Genomic DNA, 11,637 nt, shown 5'->3' on the forward strand with positions numbered 1-11,637 from the left:
AATTATTTGTGTTTATAGGTTATCTAGTTGTCTTAAGTGTGGTTCTAATCCCCTTAATTGTCTGGACCGACACCGATCACTAAAACAGTGAAATATACCAGGCTATGCAAATAGGGGTGTTACAATTCTCCCCCCCTTAAAATAAATTTCATCTTGAAATTTTACCTGGTATCAATCTCTGAACAGCTGTGGGTGCTGTCTCCTCATGTCCTCCTCTCATTCCCAAGTAGCCTCCTGGCCCGAATGATGGTTCCACAGCACTTTTACCAACGATGTCGCTTGTTTTCAGAGTTGCTTCACCTCATAAGCCAGAATCTCTATGGGTTCTTCTTCATATGTGAGGTCTGAATTTACTTTAATTTCCTCTACTGGTAGTACATGAGATGGGTCTGATCGATACCTTCTCAACATAGATACATGGAAGACATTATGTATCTTCTCCAACTCTGGAGGTAGTGCCAAACGATATGCCAAAGGACCCAGTCTTTCCAGAACCTCATATGGCCCAATGAAACGAGGACTCAATTTCCCCTTTCTGCCGAATCTCATAATCCTCTTCCATGGGGAAACCTTGAGGAATACTTTCTCGCCCATTGCATACTCAATATCCCTTCTCTTCAGATCAATGTAGGACTTCTGATGGTCTGATGCAGTCTTAAGTCGACCTCTGATTACTCTAATCTTCTCCTCAGTTTGTTGAACAATTTCTGGTCCAATCATCTTTCTTTCACCCACGTCATCCCAACACAACAGGGTTCTACATTTTCTGCCATACAGAGCTTCATATGGAGGCATCCCAATGCTTGATTGGTAGCTATTGTTGTAAGAAAACTCAATCAAAGGCAAGTGTGTGTCCCAACTACCCTCAAATTCAATCACACAAGCCCGTAGCATGTCCTCCAAGATTTGAATTACCCTCTCGGTGGCCATCATGCGTGGGTGAAATCACGATCTTGAGTTCAATCTAGTTCCTAGGGCTCTCTGAAGACTACCCCAGAATCTAGAAGTGAACCTAGGATCCCTGTTTGATACGATGGATACTGGCACTCCATGTAGTCTCACAATCTCATCAATGTACAACTTGGCCAATCTTTCTAAACTGTAGTCCATTGATTTGGATCGAGAAAATGAGCACTTGGATTTGTCGCTTGTCAATAATGACCCATACTGCATCATGACTCTTCTGTGTCCTCGGAAGTCCCATCACAAAATCCATTGTTATTCTCTCCCATTTCCACTCTGGTACTGGTAGTGGATGCAACAACCCAGTGGGTACTTGATGCTCTGCCTTTAATTGCTGACAAGTTAGGCATTTAGAAACAAACTCTGCCACATCTCTTTTCATACCCATCCACCAGTAATGCTCTTTTAGCCCTCTATACATTTTTGTGCCACGAGGGTGCATGGCAAAAGGAGACTCATGTGCTTCCTTCAAAATGATCTGCCTCAAATCGACATCATTAGGAACACACATTCTGCCCTAGTGTAGCAATAGACCATCATCTCTGATTGAGAATTCTGGTTTCTTGCCCTGTCGGACTTCTTCCATCAGCTTCTGATACTTTTCATCATTCTGAGCAGCCATTTTGATCTGATCAATCAACACTGGCTGTACATGCCATGCAACTGCTGTCTGCCCCTCATCATTAATCTCTAAGCTGGCATACAATGATCTTAACTCATGTACCAAAGACAAAGGAGTAACCCGTAGACTTGCCATAGTCTTGCGACTTAAAGCGTCAGCCACAACATTAGCTTCCATGGCTGATAGTCTATCAGACAACCATAGTCTTTTATCAATTCTAACCATCTCCTCTGTCTCAAATTTAACTCCTTCTGAGTGCCCAAATACTTCAAACTCTTATGATCTTTGTAGATGTAACACTTTTCCCCATATAAATAGTGTCTCCAGATCTTAAGAGCAAACACTATAGCTGCAAGCTCTAAATCATGTGTCAGATAATTCCTCTCATGCGGTTTTAGCTGGCGTGATGCATAGGCAATGACATTTCGATCTTGCATCAATTCACAGCCTAACCCATTGTGAGTTTCGACACCATATTTTGGCTGATTCCCAGAATTAATAAATTTCTAAACCGATCCCCAGCATTAAGTTTCCTTTTGCCAGCCAATTACATTTCCGATCTCTCTTTGTCAGACAACCATATTTCCGATCTCTCCTCAAAAGGAATCGAATCAATACTAAGTCCCCATGTCATTTAAAGCCTCGCCGACCTCTCAAACCAATTGTCAAATCTCCTGACTAGTCAATTACATTCCCGATCTCTCTTGTCAGACGAAACTGAACCAACACTAAATCCTTATGTCACCATTTTTATTGCCGATCTCCCTTTTAAAAGTTTAGGAATAATCAAGTTAAAGTTTCAATCCGGTTTAATGATGATCCCGACCTTAAGTGTTTAAGCCAAATTTCTAATTTTAATCAAGTCCCGTTTAACGTTGGTTCCTTACCGATCTCATGCTTATTGTGTTTTCCGATCTCTTGCACTTAGACTAATAATCACTTTTAGTTGTTTTAATAGGCTCAGACAATCAAGTGCTAAAGAAATTTAGAGATTTTCCGATCACATCCATTCACTTAACAAAAAGGGAATTTCATTTCATATTAAAATTTGTACAAGTCATTCGGCTGGAGGATCACCCAAAGCCTGATCTACATTTTTCTCACTTCCTCTCTCACCCTCAGCCTCCTCCTCGCTTTCCTCTTCGTCTTGGGGAGCCAGGTCGACCATCCAGGAGAAGTCCTCCTCGGGATAACACTTCTTGAGCTCAGCCAAGATATCCATGTGGGCATTTACATAAGCGCCAGCCTCCCTTATTACCGCCTCTTCCTCTTTTGCCTTGAGCTCCTCAGTGAGGTGAGCAACTTCACCAGCCCGGAGCACCTGAACTTCTTCAAGAACATGGGTTCGCTCGGCTAGAACATGAGCTTGCTCGGCCAGCTTGTCCTCATAGAACTTCATCCACCCCTCAATTTCAGATATATAGTTCTGAGCGGATGAGAGTTGGGATCGGAGGGAAGTCACTTCATGACCCATCTTCTCGACCTCCTTACCCAGGCGGTGCGCCTTCTCTCGGACGATGTGCTGATTCACCATGCACTCCACGTTCAGGCTTATGGATCGGGTCAGTATGTCGTCAAGATTGTCCGAGGACAGCCTGTCCCGATCCTCCCTAAGACAGATAGAAGCCCCCAGAACCTTAGCCAAACCCGAATTCTCCTGAACAGTTTGGTTCTTCTCCAGGGAATGGATCAGCACCTGAGCACCGCGGGAGAGGGTCCTTGGGGTAAGTTGGGAAGGAACCCCTTCCGCACTCGAAGCGACTGGAGGAGGTGGAGGTGGCTCTTCTTGGCGAAGAGGAGATCGGATCACTTCTACCTCGGGGATCGGCTGCCCCGAAGGTTGAGATGAGCCCCTTTGTATTTCCCCAGGTTCATGCCTGGGTGTCTGGAGCAGCTCGGACCGATTCATCTCTCGCACTTTCCGGGAGATCTCTCTCTTTAGCTTCCGGCTCTCCTTGGAAGCTTCGCTGCTTGCCATACCTGCACAAAGAAGAGGTCAGTGAGATCGCTAAGGTCCAAAGATCTGAGATATAGAAAATACCAGTGCCGAGGTCAGAGAGCTGAAGCCCCCGATTTTCGCCCATGATCAACTCCATCGTCCAGTGATGCAGTTCGGCAGTCACTGCATCTAAATAAGAGAACTTCTCCCTGCCTGCCTGATCTTTTAGCTCCATCACCATCAGGCCCTCTTCCCTATTCAAGGTTAGGCACTTCGGAATTAACGGGCCTTGGTGTAGCCAGCTACGAGGGAAACCCTTAAAGCTGTTCATAAATTTTCTCCTTAGAATGAAGAAGCGATTCATCCAATTCTTCAGGGAGGAGGGCAGATCGGTGAAAAGCCCACAATACGGCTTCGCCTGGAAGAATCAATACTCGTCGTCCTTTTGACGAGTTAATCTATGTAGTTCGGCGAATACCTTGGCTGTAGGGCGGAGTCCCTTAGCTCAGTAGAGGCCTCTAAAGGCTACTAGGATCGGCCATGAGTTCGGATGAACCTGGGCGATGCACACTTGGTGAAATTTTAAGACTTCCTTGAAGAAGTCGTCAAGAGGGAACCGCAGCCTGGATTTTAGTTGCTCTTCGTATACCATAATCATGTCGTTCTCTTCGAAGAAATGATCGGCTCGGTGATCGCCGTGACACAGGATGAGTTCAAATGAATTAGGATGAATGTTGTATTCTTGGCTGAACGACTGTAGGTCAGTCTCTTGAAGGACTGAGGGCAGTTCATCCATGGGAAGATTTTCTCTCCCTAAAGAATGTACATGCCTTGATGGTGCTGGTTGTCCCCGAGTTGGAACGGAGACCCTAGGAGGTTCAGGTCGCGCGCTTGGTCCGACCACCTCCACTTCATTAGAGGACCATGAGATCTGAATGGAAGGGGGGGCATGCTGCTCTCTGACTCTCGGCACTACTCATTTTCAAAGGAAATAGAGAATTTAAACTAAAAGAAGAATCAAAACCCTTACCGGAGCTTGATCGGTGTCGGAAGAACTTGAGAAATTGAGAGAATTTTGGAATTGTTCGCGAGAGGCTGAAAATGACATAAGGGAGCAACTGGCTAACCCTTCCCCTATTTATACCCGTATGAGCATTTAATGCTCACGATGTCCCAAGCAGCGCATCGGTTAACGAGATCAGCCAGTCTTTTCTGACATGTCTCACGAATATTCCGGAGATTCCATAAAGAGATCGTTTACTTATAGAGCGGCAGATTAAGTTGTTTTGAATTACGGATCGAATAAAGTCATTCAAATTAAGTGTCGGATCGGGAAGATACTTCAGAGATCGGAAAATAACCAATGAAATAATAATAAAAATGATAATTGACAAAACAAAATTTTATTCGCAGAAGGTCGGATTACATCATTTGGGCGATCTCTAGAGATCGGATTACATTAAAGGTCTGATTACATCATTTGAGCGATCTCTAAAGATGTACAGCTTAGATGGGGGGATTATGACTCTCATGAGAATGAGAGAGGTCGTCATCAAAGTTACCGCTCGAAACCGAGCTGCTGTCGGAACACCCAGTGTGGTGAGGAGCCAGATGAGCGCCAAGGAGCAGTCACCGGTGTTAAGGGGAATATTAGCAGTCTTCTCGCTCAAAATCAGTTCGCCATTTGTATCGGTCGAACGATTCGAGATCAATGAGATCGAGGTTCTCGATCCAGGTCGGTAAATTAGTCCGGTTCTCTCACGGTCATCAAATGAAGTTACCATAATTTCCCGTTCACCAGGATCATAAATTTTCAGGCAAGGAACAAAGTGGGCAACCGGGAAAAGATCAAAAGCGGTCATCATGTCCGGGATTGTTGCCGGAGCAGTTAGAACAGGAAAATGAGGAGAAAAGGGGAGAAAATCAAATGCAGAAGGTTTCCCTGTTGAAGGTATATATATAGGGGATGGTCCGAGCATTTATTACTAAGCAGAAAACAAAGCGGATGCCTCAGAAATTGAGGGAATAAATGCTTTGACTGGACTGGATCTGATAAAGGAAAAGACCGGAGTAGGAGAGGTCGGAAGAAGGGAGTCCAGCATGAGGGATCGGAAAAGAATCATGCTGGAAGGATCGGGAGATCGGAAAACAAAGAGAATAACACGCCTGCCGCTGTCATCATAATCAGAGCCGAGGTAGTTAAAGCGTTGCAGACGAGATCTCCACCGCATGCCTGAGAATCGCCCACATTACTGACAGGTGCCGGAGTATGTCATGACAGCCCTGTACATCCCAATCTCCACCGTTGATCTCACTTGTAAGGACAAGCCCGGGACCCTTGGATCAAAGAAGAAAACGATAAGACCGGCGTCTTTTATTCCAGACCCTCGGATCGCCCCGGACAAGAGAATTTGGGACCGTCAGATTAGAAGAGGAAAAGGACAAATATTCTGAAGGGGATCTCGGTCGTCCGTTCTGATTCTCTTTAATTCCTCAGCCTCAGTTCATGTCCTTTAAAATCCTGAGCCTCCATCTCCCTCAAAATAGATCTTGAACCGTCAGGGGGAGCACCCGTTTCCTATAAATGCCCGCATGAAAACTCTTCAAGGGGAAGAAAAAAAGAAAAGGGTGGTGACTATAGTAAAAGAACTCTGAAATTTAATTCAGTTCGTTACTCTGCTATTTTCAAGCTTTCATAAGAAAAACTTTTGAAACCAGTTTTCCAAAGTGTTCTTTTGCAAAAGGGATCTTTGGATACTGAAACTCTCTATTTTCAGTTCATTCATTATCCTGTGACGCTTTCACTTTCAGTTCTTTGTTATCCATTCACTTAACAAAAAGGGAATTTCATTTCATATTAAAATTTATACAAGTCATTCGGCTGGAGGATCACCCCCAGCCTGATCTACATTTTGCTCACTTCCTCTCTCACCCTCAGCCTCCTCCTCACTTTCCTCTTCGTCTTGGGGAGCCAGGTCGACCATCCAGGAGAAGTCCTCCTCGGGATAACGCTTCTTGAGCTCAGCCAAGAGATCCATGTAGGCATTTACATAAGCGCCAGCCTCCCTTGTTATCACCTCTTCCTCTTTCGCCTTGAGCTCCTCAGTGAGGTAAGCAACTTCACTAGCCCGGAGCGCCTGAACTTCTTCAAGAACATGGGTTCGCTCGGCTAGAACATGAGCTTGCTCGGCCAGCTTATCCTCGTAGAACTTCATCCGCCCCTCACTTTTAGATATGTAGTTCTGAGCGGATGAGAGTTGGGATCTGAGGGAAGTCACTTCATGACCCATCTTCTCGAGCTCCTTACCCAGGCGGTGCGCCTTTTCCCGGATAATGTGCTGATTCACCAAGCACTCCACGTTCAGGCTCATGGATCGGGTCAGGATGTCATCAAGATTGTCCGAGGACAGCCTATCCCGATCCTCCCCAAGACAGATAGAAGCCCCCAGAACCTTAGCCAAACCCGGATTCTCCCGAACAGTTCGGTTCTTCTCCAGGGAATGGATCAGCACCTGAGCACCGCAGGAGAGGGTCCTTGGGGTAGGTTGGGAAGGACCCCCTTCCGCACTCGAAGCGACTGGAGGAGGTGGAGGTGGCTCTTCTTGGCAAAGAGGAGATCGGATCACTTCTACCTCAGGGATCGGCTGCCCCGAAGGTTGAGATGAGCCCCCTTGTATTTCCCCAGGTTCATGCCTGGGTGTCTGGAGCAGCTCGGACCGCTTCATCTCTCCCACTTTCTGGGAGATCTCTCTCTTTCGCTTCTGGCTCTCCTTGGAAGCTTCATCGCTTGCCATACCTGCATAAAGACGAGGTCAGTGAGATCGCTAAGGTCCAAAGATCTGAGATATAGAAAATACCGATGCCGAGGTCAGAGAGCTGAAGCCCCCGATTTTCGCCCATGATCAACTCCATCGTCCAGTGATGCAGTTCGGCAGTCACTGCATCTAAACAAGAGAACTTCTCCCTGCCCGCCTGATCTTTTAGCTCCATCACCATCAGGCCCTCTTCCTTATTCAAGGTTAGGCGCTTCAGAATTAACGGGCCTTGGTGTAGCCAGCTATGAGGGAAACCCTCAAAGCCGTTCGAAATTTTGCTCCTTAGAATGAAGAAGCGATTCTTCCAATTCTTCAGGGAGGAGGGCAGATCGGTGAAAAGCCCACAATGCGGCCTCGCCTGGAAGAATCAATACTCGTCGTCCTTTTGACGAGTTAATCTATGTAGTTCGGTGAATACCTTTGCTGTAGGGCGGAGTCCCTTAGCTCGGCAGAGGCCTCTAAAGGCTACTAGGATCCGCCACGAGTTTTGATGAACCTGGGCGATGCACACTTAGTGAAATTTTAAGACTTCCTTGAAGAAGTCGTCAAGAGGGAACCGCAGCTCGACTTTTAATTGCTCTTCGTATACCATAATCATGTCGTTCTCTTCGAAGAAGTGATCGGCTCGGTGATCGTCGTGACACCGGATGAGTTCGAATGAATCAGGATGAATGTTGTATTCTTGGCTGAATGACTGTAGGTCGGTCTCTTGAAGGACTGAGGGCAGTTCGTCCATGGGAAGATTTTCTCTCCCTGAAGAATGTACATGCCTTGATGGTGCTGGTTGTCCCCGAGCTAGAACGGAGACCCTAGGAGGTTCAGGTCGCGCGCTTAGTCCGACCACCTCCACTTCATCAGACGACCATGAGATCTGAATGGAAGGGGGGCTTACTGCTCTCTGACCCTTGGCACCACTCATTTTCAAAGGAAATAGAGAATTTAAACTAAAAGAAGAATCAAAACCCTTACCGGAGCTTGATCGGTGATGGAAGAACTTGAGAAATTGAGAGAATTTTGGAATTGTTCACGAGAGGCTAAAAATGACATAAGGGAGCAACTGGCTAACCCTTCCCCTATTTATACTCGTTCGAGCATTTAATGCTCACGATGTCCCAAGCAGCGCATCGGTTAACGAGATCAGCCAGTCTTTTCTGACATGTCTCACGAATATTTCAGAGATTCCATAAAGAGATCGGTTAACTATAGAGCGGCAGATTAAGGTGTTTTGAAATACGGATCGAATAAAGTCATTCAAATTAAGTGTCAGATCGGGAAGATACTTCAGAGATCGGAAAATAACCAATGAAATAATAATGAAAATGATAATTGACAAAACAAAATTTTATTCGCAGAAGGTCGGATTACATCATTTAGGCGATCTCTAGAGATCGGATTACATTAAAGGTCTGATTACATCATTTGGGCGATCTCTAGATATTGGATTACATTAAAGGTCTGATTACATCATAAAGGTGATCTTTAGAGATCGGTGGAACATCCTATCTAAAAGGCCTATGTCAAAGCCTAGTCTCATGGATGAGTCAAAAGATGTTTTTGACCAGGAGACCGGCTGTTGACATCAGATAGATGTACAGCTTAGATGGGGGGATTATGACTCTCATGAGAATGAGAGAGGTCGTCATCAAAGTTACCACTCGAAACCGAGCCGCTGTCGGAACACCCAGTGTGGTGAAGAGCCAGATGAGCGCCAAGGAGCAGTCACCGGTGTTAAGGGGAATATTAGCAGTCTTCTTGCTCGACATCAGTTCGTCATTTGTATCAGTCGAACGATTCGAGATCAATGAGATTGAGGTCCTCGATCCAGGTCAGTAAATTAGTCCGGTTCTCTCACGGTCATCAAATGAAGTTACCATAATTTCCTGTTCACCGGGATCGTAAATTTTCAGGCAAGGAACAAAGTGGGCAACCGGGAAAAGATCAAAAGCGGTCATCATGTTCGGGATTGTTGCCAGAGCAGTTAGAACCGGAAAATGAGGAGAAAAGGGGAGAAAATCAAATGCAGAAGGTTTCCCTGTTGAAGGTATATATATAGGGGATGGTCCGAGCATTTATTACTAAGCAGAAAACGAAGCAGATGCCTCGGAAATTGAGGGAATAAATGCTTTGACTGGACTGGATCTGATAAAGGAAAAGACCGGAGTAGGAGAGGTCGGAAGAAGGGAGTCCGGCATGAGGGATCGGAAAAGAATCATGCTGGAAGGATCGGGAGATCGGAAAACAAAGAGAATAACACGCCTGCCGCTGTCGTCATAATCAGAGCCGAGGTAGTTAAAGCGTTGCAGACGAGATCTCCACCGCATGCCTAAGAATCGCCCACATTACTGACAGGTGCCAGAGTATGTCATGACAGCCCTGTACATCCCAATCTCCACCATTGATCTCACTTGTAAGGACAAGCCCGGGACCCTTGGATCAAAGAAGAAAACAACAAGACCGGCGTCTTTTATTCCCGACCCTCGGATCGCCCCGGACAAGAGAATTTGGGACTGTCAGATTAGAAGAGGAAAAGGACAAATATTCTGAAGGGGATCTCGGCCGTCCGTTCTGATTCTCTTTAATTCCTGAGCCTTAGATCATGTCCTTTGAAATCCTGGCCCTCCATCTCCCTCAAAATAGATCTTGACCCTTCAGGGGGAGCACCCGGTTCCTATAAATACCTGCATGAAAACTGTTCAAGGGAACGAAAAAAGAAAAGGGTGGTGACTATAGTAGAAGAACTCTGAAATTTAATTCAGTTCGTTACTCTGCTATTTTCAAGCTTTCATAAGAAAAACTTTTGAAACCAGTTTTCCAAAGTGTTCTTTTGCAAAAGGGATCTTTGAATACTGAAACTCTCTATTTTCAGTTCGTTCATTATCCTGTGACGCTCTCACTTTCAGTTCTTTGTTATCTTTATCTCTACTCCCATTGTCCAAGCTCAACTTCATTTTAAACTCAGTTAGTATTTTGACCCGATTGCATTTTAGTAAAGCATCCCTCATTTCAAGGCGAACCTTGGCCTCCAGGCTATCAGCCCGCAGTCCTATTGCGTTTTGTGATTCTGTAGTTAGTTCAATAGATTTGACTCCCTACAGGTGAGTGCTCATATTGCCGTTTTATTAAATGCTCGTTCTTATTTTACATATTTTATGTGTTCTTTTTATGTATGTAATTTTCTCCAAGTTTATATTACGCTAAAGAACACGAAGAAGATTATTCTCGAGTTCACTTCTTTGTTGATCAATCCATTCTTTTTGTTAATCTTTGTTATTTCTGAATGCAAGTCTTTTAGTCCCGAGTAGCATATAAATGGTTGGATAAAATGTAGGTAACTGTATCTTAAGGGTCTCTTTAATACAATGAAAGGTCTGAATAATAAGTCAGGAAAAGAGTAAGACCGAATCACTAGAATAACACAAAAGACAATTAGGTAAGACGCCACAAGGCAGAATAAAACCGAACCTTAGATAAATAAATGGAATAGATCGGGTATCAAAAGGTACTGGTAAGGCGACCACATAGGAAGGTCGGATAATTCAGTTTGGTATCCCCTATCTAGTCACAAGGTACCAATGAGTTAAAAGAAGTCTTATTCAGGCCCCCGGCATCTTTGAATGCCAAAACCCTTAGCCTTAGGCTCTCTCGATATGTAAGATTCCAAGAGGTCGGAAAAGTCCTTATCCGACTCCCATTTAAGTAAAAGAGATCGGAGGAGAGTTCTTATTCGATTCTCAATCTAAAATTTTAATGAACATTTAAAAGCGATCGGAGGAGAGTTCTTATCCGATTCTCAATCTAAAATTTTAATGAACATTTAAAAGAGATCGGAGGAGAGTTCTTATCCGATCCCCAATCCAAAATTTTAATGAACATTTAAAAGAGATCGGAGGAGAGTTCTTATCCGATTCTCAATCCAAATTTTTTTTAAAAAATAACAACATTTAAAAGAGATCGAAGGAGAGTTCTTATCTGATTCTTAATCCAAAATTTTAATTTAAAAGAGATCGGAGAAGAGTTCTTATCCGAGTCTCACCTAAAAAATTTTTAATTAATACTTAAAAGAGATCGGAGGAGAGTTCTTATCCGATTCTCAAGCCTAAAAATTTTAATTAATACTTAAAAGAGATCGGAGGAGAGTTCTTATCCGATTCTCAAGCCTAAAAATTTTAATAAATATTTTAAAGAGATCGGAGGAGAGTTCTCATCCGATTCTCAACCAAAACTTTCATAAATATTTAAAGGAGATCGGAGGAGAGTTCTTATCCGGTTCCCAAATTAAATTTTAACAAATATGTAAA

The sequence above is a fragment of the Hevea brasiliensis genome, chromosome 13 (genome assembly GCF_030052815.1).
Source record: "Hevea brasiliensis isolate MT/VB/25A 57/8 chromosome 13, ASM3005281v1, whole genome shotgun sequence".
In the NCBI taxonomy this organism is placed as follows: Eukaryota; Viridiplantae; Streptophyta; class Magnoliopsida; order Malpighiales; family Euphorbiaceae; genus Hevea; species Hevea brasiliensis.